Consider the following 20,015-nt stretch of genomic DNA (forward strand, 5'->3'; position numbering starts at 1 on the left):
AGGATCTGGTAGGGGCAAAGGGCCCGATTCGAGCGCAAGCCTGAACCATATGTATGCACTAGCTGGTCGGCAATATTTAGAGGCATCTCCAGATGTGGTCACAGGTACCTTGGCTATCTCTTCATATGATGCATATGCCTTGATAGACCCAGGATCTACCTTGTCATATGTTACTGCATTCTTTACTAAGAAGTTTGGAGTAGAGCCGAAGTTATTAAAAGAATTATTTGCAGTATCGACTCCAGTAGGGGATTCTATTATAGCTAGATAAATCTAATACATTTGTATGGTGACAGTATGTGGTCGTGCTACATTGGCTAATCTGATTGAACTTGAAATGGTTAATTTTAATGTTATTATGGGCATAGATTGGTTATCCTCTTGTTATGCTACAGTTGATTATCGAGCTAAGGTGGCTCATTTTTGCTTCCCAGGAGATCCGGTCTTAGAGTGGAGGGATGATTCTATGATGCCTAGAGAAAGGTTTATTTTCTTTCTTAAGGCAGGAAAACTTATTGCAAAGGGGTGTTTGTATCACCTAGTCCAAATGAAAGACATTGAGGCCAAAAAATAGACACCAACTTTAGGATCTGTACCAGTGGTGAACGAGTACTCAGATGTGTTTCCTGATGAACTTCCTAGATTACCTCATGTTAGAGAGATCGATTTTGGTATTGATGTGGATCCCAGTACGCAGCCAATATTAATTCTACCTTATAGGATGGTGCCTGCAGAACTGAAGGATTTAAAAGAGCAGTTAAAAGACTTGCTTGATAAAGGTTTTATTTAGCCCAGTATATCACCTTGGGGTACGCCAATGCTTTTTGTATGCAAGAAAGACGGCACGTTGTGAATGAGTATAGATTACTGGCAGCTGAACAAAGTGACAATAAAGAATAAGTAACCTCTTCCCTGAATAGATGATCTATTTGACCAATTGCAGGGAGCTAAATGCTTTTCAAAGATTGATTTGAGGTTCGGTTATCACCAATTAAGAATTTGTGAAGCAGATATTCCCAAAACAGCCTTTCGGATAAGATATGGGCACTTTGAGTTTCTTGTCATGTCATTTGGACTAACGAATACTCCGACAGCCTTCATGGACATGATGAATAGGATTTTTAAATCCTTCCTTGATACGTATGTGATTGTATTTATAGATAATATGATATATGCACGTAATGAAGTTGAGCATGCAGATCATTTGAGGTCAGTATTACAATCACTTAGAGAGCACCAATTGTATGCTAAGTTCTCTAATTATGAGTTTTGGTTGACGTCGGTATCCTTTCTTGGTCATGTGGTATCTGGAGAAGGAATCAGAGTAGATTTTCAAAAGATAGAAGCTGTGAAGAATTGACCTCGACCAACCACTTCTACTGAGGTGCGTAGTTTCTTGGGGAAAGCCGGTTACTATAGGAGATTTGTGAAGGGTTTTTACTCTATTTCTACCCTATTGACCAAATTAATGCAGAAAGTAGTTAAGTACAGGTGGTCAGATGCTTGTGAAAGAAGTTTTCAAGAGCTGAAACATAGATTGACTATTGCGTGAGTACTAGCCTTATCAGAGGGCACAGAAGGATATGTCGTGTACTGTGATGCTTCAGGTGTTGGTTTGGGTTGCGTCCTAATGCAACATGGAAGAGTTATAGCGTAAGCTTCTCGTCAATTAAAGAAGCATGAACAGAATTATCCCACCTATGACTTAGAGCTTGCAGCAGTGGTATTTGCACTAAAGATTTGGCGTCATTATTTATATGGAGTGCATGTTGATATCTTTACAGATCATAAGAGTCTTCAATATCTATTCAAGTAGAAAGAGTTAAATCTGAGACAGGGGAGGTGGCTAGAGTTATTAAAAGACTATGATATCAATATTCTCTATCATCCAAGAAAGGGTAATATTATAGCTGATGCTGTTAGTCAACTATCCATGAGTATTCTAGCACATCTACCACCTGTTCAGTGGGAGGTAGTAAGAGATGTTCACAAATTGGCCAATCTTAGAGTTCGCCTTATCGATTCTAAAAATGGTGGCATTGTGGTACAAAAGACAGCTGGGCCATCACTTGTGTCATTGGTTAAACAGAGGCAGTATGATGATCCTTTATTGCTCCAGCACAAAGAGATAATTAAACAACATCGAATCACGGCATTTGAACAAATAGGTGATGGCATTTTAAGGTGTCGAGGTAAATTGTGTGTACCTGATGTAGATGGGTTGCGACAGCAGATCATGGCTGAGGCAAATTGCTCTCATTATTCAATCCATCCTGGATCTACCAAAATGTATCATGATCTTAAAAAGATCTACTGGTGGAACAACATGAAGAGAGATATAGCAAAATACATGGCTTAGTGCTCTAATTGTCAGCAAGTGAAGCGGAACATCAAAGACCCAGTGGCCTAGCTCAAACCTTTTGTATTCCTGTGTAGAAGTGGGATGCTATTAATATGGACTTCGTTGTAGGTTTACCTTTATCTTATCGGAAACATGACTCTATTTAGGTAATAATTGATCGATTGATAAAATCAGCCCATTTTCTTCATGTTAAGTCTACCAGCACAGCTGAAGATTATGCCAAGCTTTATATAAAGGAGATTGTTCACCTACATAGGATCCTGATGTCCATTATTTCAGATAGAGGTTCCCCATTTAAAGCTCAATTTCGGAAATCATTTCATAAAATCTTTGGTACTCAGGTGAACCTTCGTACTGTATTTTATCCTCAGACAGACGGCCAAGACGAGTGTACTATTCAGACGCTCGAAGATATGTTGAGAGCGTACGTGCTGGATTTTAAAGGTAATTGGGAAAATCATTTGCCTTTAATAGAGTTTGCTTATTATAACAATTACCACTCCAGCATTGGCATGGCTTCATTCGAAGCTCTATATGGGAGACGATATAGATCACATATTTGTTGGTTCAAAGTAGGCGATACATGGGTATTGGGTCTGGATCTAGTCCATCAAGCTGTCAAAAAGGTTAAGTTAATATGAGAGTGGTTGAAGACTGCCCAGATAGGCAAAAATCATATACAGATGTACAATACAGAGATTTAGAATTTCAAATTGGTGATTTTGTGTTCCTAAAGGTGTCACCTATGAAAGGCATTATGCAATTTGGTAAGAATGGTAAGTTAATTCATATGTATATTGGACCCTATAGAGTTATTTGCAAAATTGGCCAGGTAGCCTATGAGCTAGAATTACCTCCAGAGTTAGCTGCAGTTCATTCGATCTTTCATGTGTCTATGCTAAGTAAATTCTTAGAAGAGACGTCTCGTGTCATCCCTATAGAAGGTATTGAGTTTGCTGGGGACTTATCATTTGAGGAAGTCCCCATAGTTATATTAGATAGGCAGGTCAGAAAGTTGAGGTCTAAAGACATAGTTTCAGTGAAGGTGTTATGGAGGAACCAGAACGTAGAAGAAGCCACTTGGGAAGCAGAAAAGGATATGAAAACTAAATACCCTTATTTATTCCAAAAACTACCTGAAGGTTCTTAAATTACTTGTCCCTTTACGTGATCGTTAGTTCTATCATATTTTATTTTGTTTATATCTGATTCTTACTTGATACGTTTGGGTACATGTTTTGCGCCTATGGATATTGAGATTTACATGGAAACAACATACACATGCAGAGTATAAGGTAAGCTATATGGTTGGTCATGACTTTTGATTATGTGTAAGGCCAAGAGGAGCCTCGTGTACCATTTCTTAAGTTTAAGGCCAAATGGAGCCTCGTGTGTTAATTACTGAGTATTTTATGTGTTGTGACACACTGTGAAGCATATTTGGATGTATTGTGGCTAGTTGACAGGTACCCAATAGGCCTATTTACAAAGGAAACTCTGGCAAAAGTTTTGGAAAATTTGGAGAGTTGGTCAAATTTAAGGCCTTATAATGGGTCAAGTGGCACCGAAGTTATTAAACGATCGTAAGAACGTCTTGGATAGTTAGGGCATGGAAAGTAAGGTACAAGCATCATTCGAAGACGAATGATCATAAGTGTGGGAGATTGTATCACCTTGAAATTATTATTTTTTTTGTGAATTCAAATTTAATACTTTAAGCAAGCGTGACCCTAAATTTCTAAAGAGTTACGTGGTGTACTTATTTTACAAAAAATTATAGTATATATAATTTATATGGTTACTTCTTGTAAGTGATGCCTCGTGGTATTTTCTTTTATATAGAGATTTAATATTAGTAGATGTGGGGTGGGGGCTATCTTTTAATCATTTTCCTAATTTAAGATAATAATAATAAAAGGGGTAAGGGAAGGTTATGTTTTATTTCACTGGAAACATTTCCAGGAAATAAGAAACAAAAACGCTGCAAAGCTTTCTTTGTTGCTCTGCCTCTTTCCCCCTTTCCTCCTTTCTTTCTTTTCTTCTTTCTTCCTTATCAGCAAGAGAATTAGTCTAAGTTATCAAGAAGGGACTATATCGAATAAAGGATACCTATGTTATTCAGATCATAAATTAAGGAATTTTGCATCACTCTCCATTTGAGAATTTAATTTACAAACTTGATAGTTGGAAATTAAATCCAAAGAGGTAAATTCTCTATCCTTTCTATTTGAATTTAGGTATAAACAGGTATTTGGGTTATCTAAATTGAATTATTGTACTGTTTTTGAAATAGGTTACAAGGGAGAAGGGGAAACAGAGAGATCTTAGTGGAAGAAAAGTTTTAGGGATTCCTATCAATTGAGTAGATTTAACGTTGAATTGTATAATTTGAAAAATTAGAATTTATGTCGAATTCTTGTTAAGGAATCAAAGTGGTTTCAGGCATAATCAAAGATTATTGGAATAAATTGTTAAATGCATCTACGGGTTACTAATAGACATATATGTTATCCTTGTAGCTAGTGAATTGCCTACTGGATAGTAAAGGTGGTTGAAAAGATAAAAGCTATACTCCTGTGGGTTAAATTATTTGGGGCTCGGATTACTATCGTAGTTGATAAAGCACTAAGGTATGTAAAGCTAGACCTTCCCTCGCCATTAAGGTACCACCCTACGTTGTGTACTCCTTCCTATTAATATTAGTATAATTCTCATGAAATACAAAAGTAGAATCTTTATATTGAATTGCATATCATTCCTTCTCTCTACCAGCAAGCTTACAAGTATCTATCTCTTCTTCTTTGTGTTGAGTTTCTATAACACTTCTATATAATCATAAGTTTTTGTATTTGAAGTGCTTACACGTTAGGAGTAAATAGTAACAACATAGCTTCACTTGTATATGGTAGCTAAATGATCATTATCGTAACTCATATGTCATACGCCTTCAAGGCATTATTTGATAAACATTAATGACGGGAGGGTATATAGGTTTGGCTTGGCATATCGCTCAACATGATTCTGTGCACAGGATCGAGAACACACCACTATAGCGAGCCCAACCATTTGTTTTACCTGTCTTTGTGGCATCATTTGTATCTGAAGTCAGTTCGAACGTTACATATTGGTTTTCCCTGACTCGAGCCAACATATGGCATCTATGGTCTGCGGGCAGACCATCATAATGAGCCCCTGGGCGGGGCGTACCTTGATACAGATGGTGATTACAGTTACACATATGGGATCATAGCAATGAGTATGTAAGCAACATATGCTTTATACTTACCTCACATTGCCTTCGGAAGGCTATCTTGTGATCATTTGTACGACTTATAGGATGAGTGCATCACCTAGGCAAAGTATAAATTCTATATTATAATGAACGCTTGTTTTAAATATTATATACGATTCTAACAAGGTTAGCGCATAAGTTATTAGTTCATATCGTATATGTGTTATTTGTTAGCTCATACGTTTTTCACTTTACCATTTGACTGATATGAGCTTCTATATTTATCTAGCTATTATTCTGTCTTCTTTCATACCGGTACATGTTGTTTATGTACTGATGTGTCGGTCCCACTATATTTTATTAATGTAGGCTCTGATCCTTCTGATAACAGCCGTCCATGTTAGGCTCTGTTGCCATTTTTTGCTGATGTTTTGGTGAGCTCCAACTCTCTCTGGAGCTAATCTATGCCTAGTATTTTTTATTATATGTACAGATCTCTGGTTGGGCATGACGGGCCTGATGCCAACTAGTCACTTGTAGTATAGTGTGTTAAACTGACTAGAGGCTTCATGGACATCGTGTAGTATTGTCTAGTTTTGTTAATGTAACTCCGTGGTGTATATATGCAACTCTTATTGAATACCCTGTTCATTATTATTCCATAAACTCACGTACGTCATAGAGTGCTTGCAGAATGTGTGTATACAGTTCTTATTTGTCCTTAATTTATGGCGTGACAAATCCTCAACCTCTGATTAAAGGTGGAGCAGCCCCATCCACTACATCGCCACCCATGTTGGTAAGTAACTAACTTTTCACATTAGTTTACTACCATATATAAGGGTAAGGAGGATCTCAATTTTTGATAGTCCTGACAACAACATTTTAGGTATTTCACTTCTTTAGCTAAGTGAATGGCAATTGATAATGTTCTTTTGTTAAATATTTCCATTTTTGTCCTTATTCATTTTGTTAAGAACACTCTCACTTGTGTATTTGTAATTGGTCTTTTTTACAACTTAATAGATTACCTTTTAATTAAAGCTCCCTTCATTTTAAATTAATAATTACTTTTGCTCAAGAAAGTTATTCAAAATAACTTTTCATATAAAACTAAAGTTAGTAATAATTTCCAACTGCACTCTTATAGTCATTATTGTTCAACAATTTAAAAAATAATAATAAATAGGATAACTTAATCAATAATAAATAATACATTATCTTTATTATTATTTTTTAGGAGACATGAAAAAAGATAAACCAATCATTGAAATAGGATGAATAGAATATTCTTTTAAAGTGTGTCTAAAAGATAAACACGAGAAATAAATAGATTGAATGAAATAATTTGTTAATGTAATTGAATTATTATTTAATATCCTTATAGATCACTATTAAGTCAGTTTGTGTAAAGATTCTAAATTAAGATTGTATCTATTTTTATATATACTTGAAGTCATTCAAATATTTTGTTGTATTAGATGAAAAAAATTAATTTTGCAAAAGCTCTGCCACATGAAATTATAGGCGAAAATAAAACAATAATTATTAAAATAAATTTATTTTTATTTGTAACTGAGAAATTACATACCCGCAAATTCATTAAAATATCAATATTTTTTATATTTGATCATAACTGAATTATAATTATTAAAACACTATCATATTATTTTATAAAATATTGAATTACTTGTGGCCTTTTGATATATTCTAATTCTCTGACAATATTTTCTTCCGCACAAATAAATTTTTATTTAAAATTATCTAATTATGTGGTTAAAAACTTTAACAATTATAAAACTTATTAACAAAATATATTTAATATGTGAGTCATTAGATTTTGTTAATTATAAATCAAAAAGTATAATATAAATTATATTTTTTAAATTTAAATTATTATTTTTTGGGGAAAAAAGGTAAATAGCATTCCTTAGATAGAAAATTGCAAGTTATAGCAATACTTTCAACTTAGCAAGTTATAGAAAAAAATCATTTATAAAATAAAAAAACAATTTAATGATTAAAAATAAGAAAAAAAATAATTTTAATTTATGAAAAATATATTACATACCCATAAAAGGGGGATTACAGTTATGGCAAATATCAATCATCTCTTAATCTTAATAAAGACGGTTCTATAAATAAATTACCTTTTCTTATTGATTGAATGAAGTAAATAAACAAATTCTTATTCTCTAATCCCTCGTCTTCTTCTTCTCTGCATCTTCTTCTCTGTTTCTCTGTTTCTTTGTTAATGTTCATCAAGTACACATAGAATTCACATATTATAACAATTAGATAACAAAATTTTGGTATATCAACTTTTTTAATTATGAATACTGAATGTGAGCATTTAGAAGACTCAGTTTTCAATTAGGAGTGCATAATTTTGTAATACACATACTGCAAATCATTAGTAAGCCATTGGATTTGCTTGACTGATTTAAGGGCTCTAGGATTGAAAAAACAAAACAAAGAAAATTTTACTTAGAGATGAAAAATTAGGATCTTAATTATTCGATTTAAAGAAATAATAAAACTAGCAACAGTGTTTTAACAAAATATATATAAACATAGTAAACACACCAGTCACATGCATACACAAAACATACAATTATCTTGTCGCATATATATAGTAAAAATATAAGAATGATATTTACAGCACATATAATTATGTGGTTACATGTATTTTGCATGTGTATGTTATTGTATATCTAGTGATACATTGAATATACAAATAACAGACACTCGGCATACAATTATTCCACCACCGGCAATGAAAGAGACGAATGTTTGTTTGACGTATGTTAAATGTATATATTATGTATCACTGTACATACACTTACATACATACAATATATAAGTACATACGATATTCAATTGTGCATATCATTATATGTTTGTGTATATGTCTTGTGGATGTTAATATACATGAGAAATATTTCAAATAGGTATGAAGGTCAGAATATGTGTGTATGACATGTAATATATGTATGCATATATTTAGAATATAATTTGAAAGAATCGAAATGTTACTAATTGCAGAATCGAAAATACAATATTCATGACAAATGTTACTAGTTACATAATTGAAAAATGTATAATTTGATGTATTTGATATCAAATTTAATACCATCTGATGCAACTTAGTTCATATCAATTTCATTGAACGATGTAAAAATGCAAAACAAATGTTAAAGTAGCATAACATTATATAAATACTACTTAAATACAAAAACTAAATTTCGTTCATACCAACAATCTTAGAAAAACATATAGTAATAACCAAATAATTAAACATCAAAATATAATATCTGTCTATGTATGCCTCCACACTTGGATTCTTTTGTTTGAGTAATGGAATCTCATCCTCAAAATCGTAGTCCGACACTTGTTCACTAACTATATTCTTTCTCTTATAATTCATCTGATGTTGAGGAATAAAAACCTTTTTGTTGAGATTCTTTTCAATATGCATGTTCAAATTGAGCTTCTTCAATGGTTCATCAACAAACGAAACTTCAATTTTATCGGGCAAGCACTGATTTTGCTTCTTGTTGTAAGACTCACTTTCAATAATTTTTTTTTACACTTAGATAGAAGAGATGAAGTGAAACAACCTAAATCAAATGAACGCTAGTATTCTCGATTATTCTAGGACTTCTACGCGAAGGAGTAGAATCAAATTTGAGTTTAGATATGACAAATTTGGGATTATGACTTATGAATATCTATCGCAATGGAGAATGAAAAACCCCAAATAGATCAATTTGGGGTTTTTACGTGAAGAAGATGGATACCGGAGCCACAATTTTTTTTCAAGAAAAATTTTGAGTACATTATGGAGAACCGAGTTTTAATAAAATTTTGAAGGTTGAGTATGTGAATGGAGAAAGAGAAAAGTGCTTCTGAATTTTTTTTGAAGAATTAATAAGTTTTTTATGTCATAATACACTTCTTCTTTATATAAAGTTATCTGATAAAAGTGTGCAATCTTTCAAATAAAATATAATATATATTTACAATAATTATCAATACACTATTTAAGGACAATATTGATTACAATCCTATAAATATGGAACTGATTTTAAATTATATAATTAAAAAATGAATTTTGAAAATACAATAAAAATAATATATATTTTAATAAGTTGCTATAACTTGCAATGAAATCGCTATTAATGCAATTATCTAAAAGTGTTGTTAAATTTGATATTTTGAATCTAATAATATTATATGTGATAATTTTTTCTTCTTTTTTATATCTTGAATTTGGACCCAAACTTAACACCGGTCTCATGAAGCGGTGTTAAGAGTCTTTAGTTGGATAGTAATTTAGAGTCTTTACGGAATTGATTCACTGCAGTAAGTCTAACTTTTTTTTAATTATTATTATTATTATTTAGGTTGACATAAATTATAACAAAAATATAGGATAGTGTAGAATACTTTAGTAATCTAAATTTTAATTTTGGGACTTTCACTTTTAAAATAGGGAAAAAGCATCGTTTCCACCCTAAACTATACCCGAAAACTCTAAGCCACACCTAAATAATACTAGTGACCTATTACACACCTTAACTATAAGAAAGTGATACTTTTTACACCCTGTTAGGCATAACATCACTTGCATGTGGTGTAGTGTTTTACACGCGTTGCCACGTCAGCACTACATCAGCATCACGTCAGTGCCATGTCAGCATCATCCAAAAAATAATAAATTTATTATTTTCATAAATTCTTCTTTTTTCTTTTTAATTTAAATCCTTTTCTTCTTCTTCAATGTCCAAACACTTCACCATTTTCTCTTCTCTCCATTCCAACTTGCCCACCATGTTCTATTGTGTTAACTACACTTGTCAATGCGCCACCAACAATTCCTATCATGGCTGTCCAAGATCTATGAGGAGAATAACCTAACAATGCAGAACCAATTGCTGCTAGGCCAGTGAGCAAAGGACCGGACATGGCTAAAAATTTGTTCAATTTTAAGGCCTTCTCCCCCAGCCTAAGATACTCTTCTTGGTCTTTTCTGCCTAATACTCCCAACATTTCTCTCATTTCTTCCTCCTATTTGCCATTCCATTCGTTCCAATTGTTTTTATTGTCATCAAACCTTTTGGCCTGCCTTCTACGTGAGGGCTACTATTAGTTAGTGAAGTTGTTGGGTTAAGGTCAGTGAGATGCTTATACTACTACTTGTCGATGGTTGAATTGAATTGGGGGAAGAAGAAGAAGAAAGAGGAATTTCACGCATTGTTAATCATTTGAAATTCATTAGCAACTTGGAATTGAAATTGAAATTTTCAGTTTAATTTGGGAATTTTTTAATTTAGAGAAGAAGAAGAAGATGGATGGTGGAGATTTTTGAATTTGGAGAAAAGAAGAAGAAGAAGATTGATGTTTTGAATTTGGATCTTTTTTTTAGTTTGGGAATTTTTTATTTTGGAGAAGAAGAAGAAGATGGATGTTTTGAATTTGGATCATTTTTTTCAGTTTGGGAATTTTTGATTTTGGAGAAGAAGAAGAAGAAGAAGAAGAAGGAGATGGATGTTTTGAATTTGAATTGTTTTCAGTTTGAGATTTTTTATTTTGGAGAAGAAGAAGATGAATTGGAATTGGAATTTTCAGTTTTAACTTTTTTGTTGTGTTATTTTTAATTTTAGACGCGCCTTTTTTTAATTAAAGAATTATATTTTTTCCACATCAGATTTAGGGTGTAAAAAATTACACTTTTAAGTAGTTTAGGTGTGTATTAGGTCACTCCAACAGTTTAGGTGTGGCTTAGACTCTTTGGGTATAGTTTAGGGTGGAAACGATGCCTTTTCCTTTTAAAATAAGTATAATATGTATGTGTGTGTTGTGAACTCAGTGGAAACATCTGCTACTAAAGATCATAAGGATGATGCGATGAGAGATTTTTGCATTGACTAGTCGTGTCGAAGTACTAGAAATGTAATTCCACCCAAATGGTTGGACAGTTTACTTTTGAGCAGGAAGAAAGTCACATGAGCAGAACTAAAGTCAGTTGTGGAATTGGTTTATAAGTGTGAGAACATGGGTAGAAAGGGATAAGGAAGTTATTTCTAATTTAAATCTTCTCATCTCTTTCTTCTTTCTTCTCAATCCCCTTCTAGACTTCTGATTTTTTATTTCAAATGTATTTCCCTGAATTTGTATGTTGTTTCTATAATTCCTTTATTGCATCTTATTATATTGTAGTTGTTATGAAATATAAATAGAGAACAATAAAAATGAATAGAGAGAAGAGGGAGGCTTTTTTATTTCTTTTGAGGGATGAGAGATCATAAGATTGAAAATACAATGAACAAAATCCCTCTGATACTCCTAGTTTCTGATTAAACGACAGATACTTCAAATCCTGATAGATATCAACCAGATCTTGATAGATCTTATTAGATCTTGATAGGTCTTATCTATATTCTTGATAGACATTCAATATAATGTAAGTACATTTATAACACTCCCCTTGAATGTCTAATTGATAGATAATGTGTCTCGTTAAAATATTACTACAAAAAATCCAGTGGGAAAAAATTTAGTGAAGGAAAAAAGAGTACATATCTCTAATAATACGTATTTCAACTGCCTCATTAAAAACCTTACAAGGAAACCCCAGTGGGACAAAACCTTAAAAGGGAAAAAGAGTACATCGAGTATTTTCTCCCCCTGACGACAACATCAATGAACTTTTGCATTCCGATCTATTCCACCATCTTTTTTAAAGTTGTAATTGGAGAAGACTTGGTGAATAAATCAACAACATTGTCACTTGAACGAATCTGTTGCACATTACTTTCACTATTCTTTTGGAGCTCATGTATATCGAAAAGCTTTGATGAAGTGTGGTTCGTTCTTTCTCCTTTTATGAATCTTCCCTTAAGATTTGTTATGTATGTTGCATTATCTCTTTATAAAATTGTGGGTAGATTGTCATATTTCATACCACATTTTTTTTGAATAAGATGTATGATGTATCTCAACCATACACATTCTCGGCTTGCTTCACGAATAGCTATTATCTCAGCATGATTCGATGAAGTGGCTACGATAGACTGCTTTATATATCTCCAAGATATGATAGTACCATCACATATGAACACATAGTATGTTTAAGACAGAGCTTTATGCGGGTCAGATAAGTACCCAACATCAGCATGACTAATAAGATCAGGACTGCAATCTTTAGAATAAAATAAGATCATGTGTTTGATCTTATTTCTATGTCTCCTAATAGGAGAAGAACTATATCTTTCTAACAAATTAACTAAAAAGGCTATATCAGGCCTTGTAGTATTTGCAAGATACATTAGTACACCAATTGGACTAAGATATGGTACTTCAGGACCAATCCAATTCGGTATGTTTCACATTTCAACAAATAATCTTATTGGTTTTGAAAACTCTCCAAGAGTTTCAATGATTTTCAAACCATCAATTTATCCCTCATAAGGATAATAAACAAGTTTTCCAGAAATTTTATATACTTCAGCCATTTTAAATCCTTTAGAGATTTTCATATGGATTTTTGTCAAGTGACAATATAAATATGAGTGACATCTTCAAGTGTCTGGACTACAAATCAAATAAGTGTTATGATTACCAAGCTGCATCATTTTATTTCACTTGATAAATATTTCTACGTCAACATGCTTAAATAAACATAGAATTTGGATCCTCTTAATCTTGTACAATATTGCGTCAATATTGTATCAAAGATATTGATGATATATCATTTCGTATCGATTCACAGTTTGACATAACATTTTGAGATCTCATCACTTCATTATTTTCAGGTACCTGAACCTCTCATAAGGTTTCATGAAGTGTTATGCCGTAGGCTCTTCAAGAGCACATTGCCTTTTTATTATCATCATTTGCTCCTTATCCTTTTTAAGGATTATTTTATTTGAAACCGATTAGTCTATCATGTTTCATGCATGCGTAGACTTTTTCCTTTAGGGACAGAAAATAGGAGCACTTGCAGCTTAATATGATATGCTTTTGATATTTGACTTGAATTATTTTTTGAATGAGGATCTGATGATAATTCCTAACATATTTCATAGTTATTTATAATCTCTCCCTTATGTTAGGAAAACTAACATGCATCCTCCATCTTCTTTGAGGAATCCATCTTTGTGCATCATGTTATAGTTACTAATCGTATACCGCATCTCAGAACTATTAGATGGACAATTATGGTTCTTGACTCAGAACCAAATTTGAAGGAAGTTAATCATAATTTATTGGTTTGATGCATACAAGTGCTATTGTATATAATATTTCATATTTCAAACCAATACACGAAGCTTTGTTCTCCTTAGTAATGGTTTATCTACTTATCAAAGGCATTTTATGTCAAACCATCATTATCAAGATGAAATTATACAATCTGAAAATTATGCTCTTATTTCAATTTTATTGAGCAAGCAACTTTATGAATGTCAAATTGCAGGTTGACGACAAATGAACATGTGATCATCTTATTGATGCATCTTTTTCAACATATCATATGATAGGTGAACGATCCTTATTCACCATTTATACTTTTCATATTTTAAGAGATCCAATCCCAATATTGGTCCAACAAACTTATCATGAGAACAAGCGACATATTCAATTCTTGAAGAATCTTCTAGTTTTTCAATCCATATCTAATACTCAATTTGCACATCTTCAAGGTGTCACAATCGTCCATATCAACTTATGAACTTATTTATAGTAGTAAACACAAGTTTACCATGGCATGTATTTTTTTCTTTAGTAAATTTCAGATTTACTATTACATGAATAAATTTCAAATTTACTATTTTAGAAGTAGACTTATTCGGGTTGTGTTTCGAATATGGAAAACTAGCTAATAGGGTCAGATAGTGTCCTCAGGTGGGTTCGCACAGTCAGCATAACCTTCTCCCAGCTCAGTCTGATCACCCAATCAGCAGGGTGCCGCATCTAGTGCCACCAATGGGCAGCGCCCAAATAGGCTCTACACACTTCAGTCTCAACAGGATCAAGAAAGTTCTCCTGATATGGTCACTGGTACGTGAATAGTTTATCATTTACATATTTATTCTTTACTTGATCCAGGAGCTTCATTGTCCTTTGTTACTCCTTGTATAGCTGTTGACTTCAGAGTCAGTATCGAAATCCTAGTAGAGCCTTTATCAGTCTCTACCTTAGTGGGTAAATCTATCATAGCCTGGCGGATATACAAGAACTGTCCAGTTATGGTATCTCAGAAAATCACTTTAACAAACTTAGTCGAATTAGAGATGACCAATTTTGATGTCATTCTCGGAATGGATTGGCTTCATTCTTGCTATGTCTCAATCGACTACAGGAACATAATTGCCCAATTTCAGTTTCCAAATGAATCCGTCCTTGAGTGGAGGGGTAGTACTTCAGTACTTAGGGGTCAGCTTATTTCTTACCTATGGGTAAGAAAAATGATATCTAAAGTATGTTTCTACCATCTTATTCGAGTCCAGGACTCTAATTCAGAAACCCCTTATCTTGAATCAGTGTCAGTAGCATGGGAATTCCCAGATGTGTTTCCCAAAGATCTCCCCGGAGTTCCTCCTGAAAGGGAAATTAATTTCAGAATCAATCTTCTTCCACATACTCAGCCCATATCTATTTCTCCATACAGAATGGCACCTACAAAACTCAGAGAATTAAAAGAATAGTTGAACGATCTCCTAGATAAGTGATTCATCAGACCCAATGTGTCCCCATGAGGTGCACTAATTTTATTCATGCATAAGAAAGATGGTTCTCTTAGAATATGTATTGACTACCATCAGCTAAACAAAGTCACGGTCAAGAACAAGTATCAACTTCTCAGAATCGATGACTTGTTTTACCAACTTTAGGGTGCTAGTTACTTCTCCAAGATAGACCTCAGATCAGGCTATCATCAGCTCAGAGTCAGAGAATGTGACATCCCAAAAATAGCTTTCAAAATTCGGTATGGTCAATTCGAATTCTTAGTCATGTCTTTTGGTCTTACCAATGTCCCTGAAGCCTTCATGGACTTAATGAACCGTGAGTTCAAGTAGTACCCAGACATGTTCACCATAGTCTTCATAGATAATATTTTTGTCTACTCCCGTAGTGAGCATGCATGTAGACTATCTCAGAATATTACTATAGACTCTAAGAAATGATCAGCTATTCACCAAATTTAGTAAGTATGAATTTTGGCTAAGGTCAGTATCTTTCCTTGGCCATATAATTTTCGATGATGGCATTAGACTTGATCCTCAAAAGACCGAAGCACTGAGAAACTGGCCTAGACCCATCTTTCCATCAGATATCAGGAGTTCTTGGGCTTGACTGGCTATTACCGAAGGTTTGTTGAGGGATCTTCATCTATTGCATCCCCTATGTCCAGATTAACTCAGAAGAAAGTCAAATTCTAGTGGTCAGATTCTTGTGAAAAGAGTTTTCCAGAGTTAAAGACTCAACTCACTACAGCTACAGTTTTGACCCTACCAGATGGTTCAGATGGGTTTGTGGTATATTGTGATGCCTCCAGAGTCGATTTGGGGTGTGTTTTGATGCAGAGAGGTAAGGTCATAGCCTACGCCTCTAGAAGCTTAAACCCCATGAAAAGAACTATCCTACTCATAATTTTGAGTAAGCAGCAGTAGTATTTGCCTTACAAATTTAGATACACTATTTGTATGGGGTGCACGTTGATGTGTTCACTAACCATAAGAGCCTTTAGTATATGTTCTCTCAGAAAAATCTAAACATTTGTCAGAGAAGGTAGTTGGAGTTATTGAAAGACTATGACATGAGCGTCCTGTATCATCTGGGTAAAGCCAATATAGTAGCTGATGCTCTCTGTGGGATGTCTATGGGTAGTTTTTCTCATGTGGAAGATTGTAAGAAGAAGTTAGTTCAGGAAGTTCATCAGCTTACCCGACTAGGTGTTCGCTTAGTCGATTCAGCAGAAGGTAGTGTATGGGTCCAGAGCAGTTTAAAATTATCCCTAGTTTCTGAGGTAAAGGAAAAGCAGGATAGGGATCTCAGTCTAGTTAAGTTGAATGAATCAGTTAGAGATTAGAAAGTAGAGGTCTTCTCCCAAGGGGGAGATGGTGTTTTACATTGTTAGAGTTGGCTATGTGTGCCAGGTGTAGATGACTTGAGACAACGAGTTCTTGTAGAAGCACATGGTGCGCGCTACTCTATTCATCCAGGGGCCACTAAGATGTACCATGATTTGTGGAAGATCTATTGGGGGAGTGGAATGAAGAGAGACATTATAGAGTTTGTGGATAAGTGCTCAATATGTCAACAGGTTAAGATCGAGCATCAGAAGCTAAGTGGTTCTATGCAAGATTTTAGTATTCTCACCTGGAAATGAGAAGAAGTAAACATGGACTTTGTGACGGGTTTGCCTCTTACTCGTCGCCAGCATAATTCAGTTTGGATCATTATAGACAGGATGATCAAATCAGCTTAGTTTCTACCAGTCCATACCTCTTATTCAACCGAGGATTACGTTGGTCAGATTTCACGGTGTTCCGTTGTCCATTATCTCAAATAGAGGTACCCAGTTCACCTCTTATTTTTGGAAGGCATTCCAAAAGGGTCTTGGTACCCGAGTTTACCTCAGTATAGCCTTTCATCCTCAGACCGATGGTCAAGCAGAAAGGATCATTCAAACTTTAGAAGATATTCTGCGAGGGTGTACGATAGACTTTAAAGGTAGTTGGGATAACCACTTGTCTTTGATTGAATTTTCATATAACAACAGCTATCATTCTAGTATTCAGATGGCTCTTTTTGAAGCGTTTTACAGGAGGAGGTGTAGATCTCCTATTGGTTGGTTTGAAGTGGGTGAGATCACAGTGGTAGGGCCTGACTTGGCATTCGATACCTTAGAGAAAGTTTAGTTGATAAGGGAAAGGTTTAAGACTTCTCAGAGTCAATAGAAATCATACGCAGATGTGCGCAGCAAGGATCTTGAGTTCGAGATTGGTAATTTATGTAATTGAAAATTTCTCCTATGAAAGGAGTAAAGAGGTTTGTCAAGAAGGGAAAACTCAATCCTCGCTATGTTGGTCCTTACCAAATTCTCAGCCATATTGAATGTACTCCTCCCGCGTATGAAATGTTAAGAACCATATGTAGTATTGAATCCCCTACTTAAGATATTGTGAATTGTGGACTCTATCCCTATGAACAAGAATCATGTATGTCAGTTTCTTTCCATCGAGTCCTGAGGGTACTTGTATCTGAAAAATATAGCCGTGTGCCTAGAGCCATGTCATGTTTTCACGATATCCACAGTCAACCCATGTTCCATAGAACTCAGTTAGTCATGTGACTCAAGAAAAATACTGTAACTCAGTATTCTCAGAAATCTCATGAACTCAGTCAGTCGTAAGTAGTATTCTGTCAGTCGATGGAACTCAGTAACTCAGCTCAGTATTCATGTTCAGTGTCTATTCAGATGGGAGTAGGATTCAGCACTAAGTAAACCCCAGGATAGGAATCCACACTGCCAGATTGAGGGTGAGATTCCTAGAAGCAATCTTTGCCTTCAAGAACTATGTCGCCAGTATAGGTTGAGACATAAACACTACTAACTTTAGAGTTGATGAGGCGGATACCCGTCGTTCTCTTATGGGGACACTGCCAGATTTGAGGGTCACTCATAGCTTGTCTTTACCCGTGGCACAGTATTGGCACCCTTCCAATCAGGATACAGATTAGACCCCAATTTAGCTATTGAAGCACATTCAAGGCATGTTGGTTAGATAAATTCTCCCACAGTTACAGTTTCAGTATCAATCTCAGTAAAAGAAATCAAATAGTTCATCAAAATATCAGGACTGTCAGATATAGTCAACTCAGTTATAGTACAGAACTCAGCTAGTTCCACCAGTATCAGACTCTAAGTTACAGTCACTTATGTTTTCAGTTATTAGTATCATGTTATGACAATTTCAGTCACGTAATCATGTATGTATTCTCACGTTCATATTAGTCAGTTAGTATAGTTCATGTCTATGAACCTTTTGCATATAGCCTACTTCACTCGTATACTCAGTACATTCAGTTGTACTAACGTATTTATGTTATGGTGCTTTCTCTTATGTTACACCATAGGTTCAAAGGCAAGAGCTTCGAAGCAGTAGTAGTTGAACATTTCTATCTTTCAGCGTCAGTGGTGATTCCTCATCATGTGAGGATATATTTTGGCTTGTCATTTCAGTACTCAATTTTTATTTTATTATTTTATTTCGATTTTCTAGATAGAGTTAGTTAGGGACATGTCCCATTCAACTCCTTATTAAGATAGTTAGAGGCTTTCAGACGATTACAGTATCTTCAGATTTAGACTTTAGTATTTTCAGTTATTTTGGCATTGTGATACCCCTTTCAGATATTATATTTCATTCAGTATTGAACCTTATGGCCTTACAGTATTATGTATTCCGCATTTATGGTCTATATTATGTAGTGTATAGATATAGATATTAGTCATGGGTTAGCTTGTGATCCTTCGGGGCATTACAAACTTGGTATTAGAGCCTAAGGTTCAACAGTATCCTAGGAAGTCTGAAAACTGTATCCAGTAGAGTCTTGTACAAGGGTGTGTTGCACGCCACATTCATGTGCAAGAGGCTATGAGATATTTTAGGAACAGTTTTCCCCTCTTTCAGTATTCATTTCGTGCGAGTGAACATAATCTCAATTTGCACTTTTAGTTTAATCTTCTTCTTTACTGTTTTTAGAATATGCCTCCCAAAAGAAAGAGTGTGAATCAGACAGCCCCTCAGGCTGAAAATTCTTTGGGCAAGCATATTTCCTGCAGAGTTCAGAGCTGTATTTACTACTCTTGTGCAGTCAGTCGCTACTAAGAATGAGCGTCCAGCTATCGTTCAGGACAACCCAGTGGCCAACTTTGCTGTAGCCAGGATTCAGGACTTCAACTGAAGGAATCCTTCATTCTTCACAGGGTCTAAGTCCGATGAGGATCCGCAGGAATTCCTTGACCAGGTTCAGAAGGTCACAGATATCATGGGGGTTACTTCTTGTCAGAGTATCGAGTTAGCCGCATACCAGTTACAGGATATTGCTCATACTTGGTACAAACAGTGGAAGTCCGAGAGGTTAGGAGATGCAGGTTCGAATGAGTGGGAGGAATTTGTCACGGCTTTCTTAGACAGATTCTTCCCCAAGAGATAAGAGAGGTAAAAGTTCTCGAGTTCATCAAACTCGGGCAGCGAAGCATGATGGTGAAAGAGTATTCCCTAAAGTTTACTCAATTAGACAGATACGTTTTTCATGTGGTGGCAGACAACCAATCTAGAATGAGCAAGTTCATTTTAGGAATGAACGATAATTTGATGAATGAGTGCAGGTCTGTTATGCTAAATA

Source organism: Capsicum annuum, chromosome 9 (genome assembly GCF_002878395.1).
Source record: "Capsicum annuum cultivar UCD-10X-F1 chromosome 9, UCD10Xv1.1, whole genome shotgun sequence".
Lineage (NCBI taxonomy): Eukaryota > Viridiplantae > Streptophyta > Magnoliopsida > Solanales > Solanaceae > Capsicum > Capsicum annuum.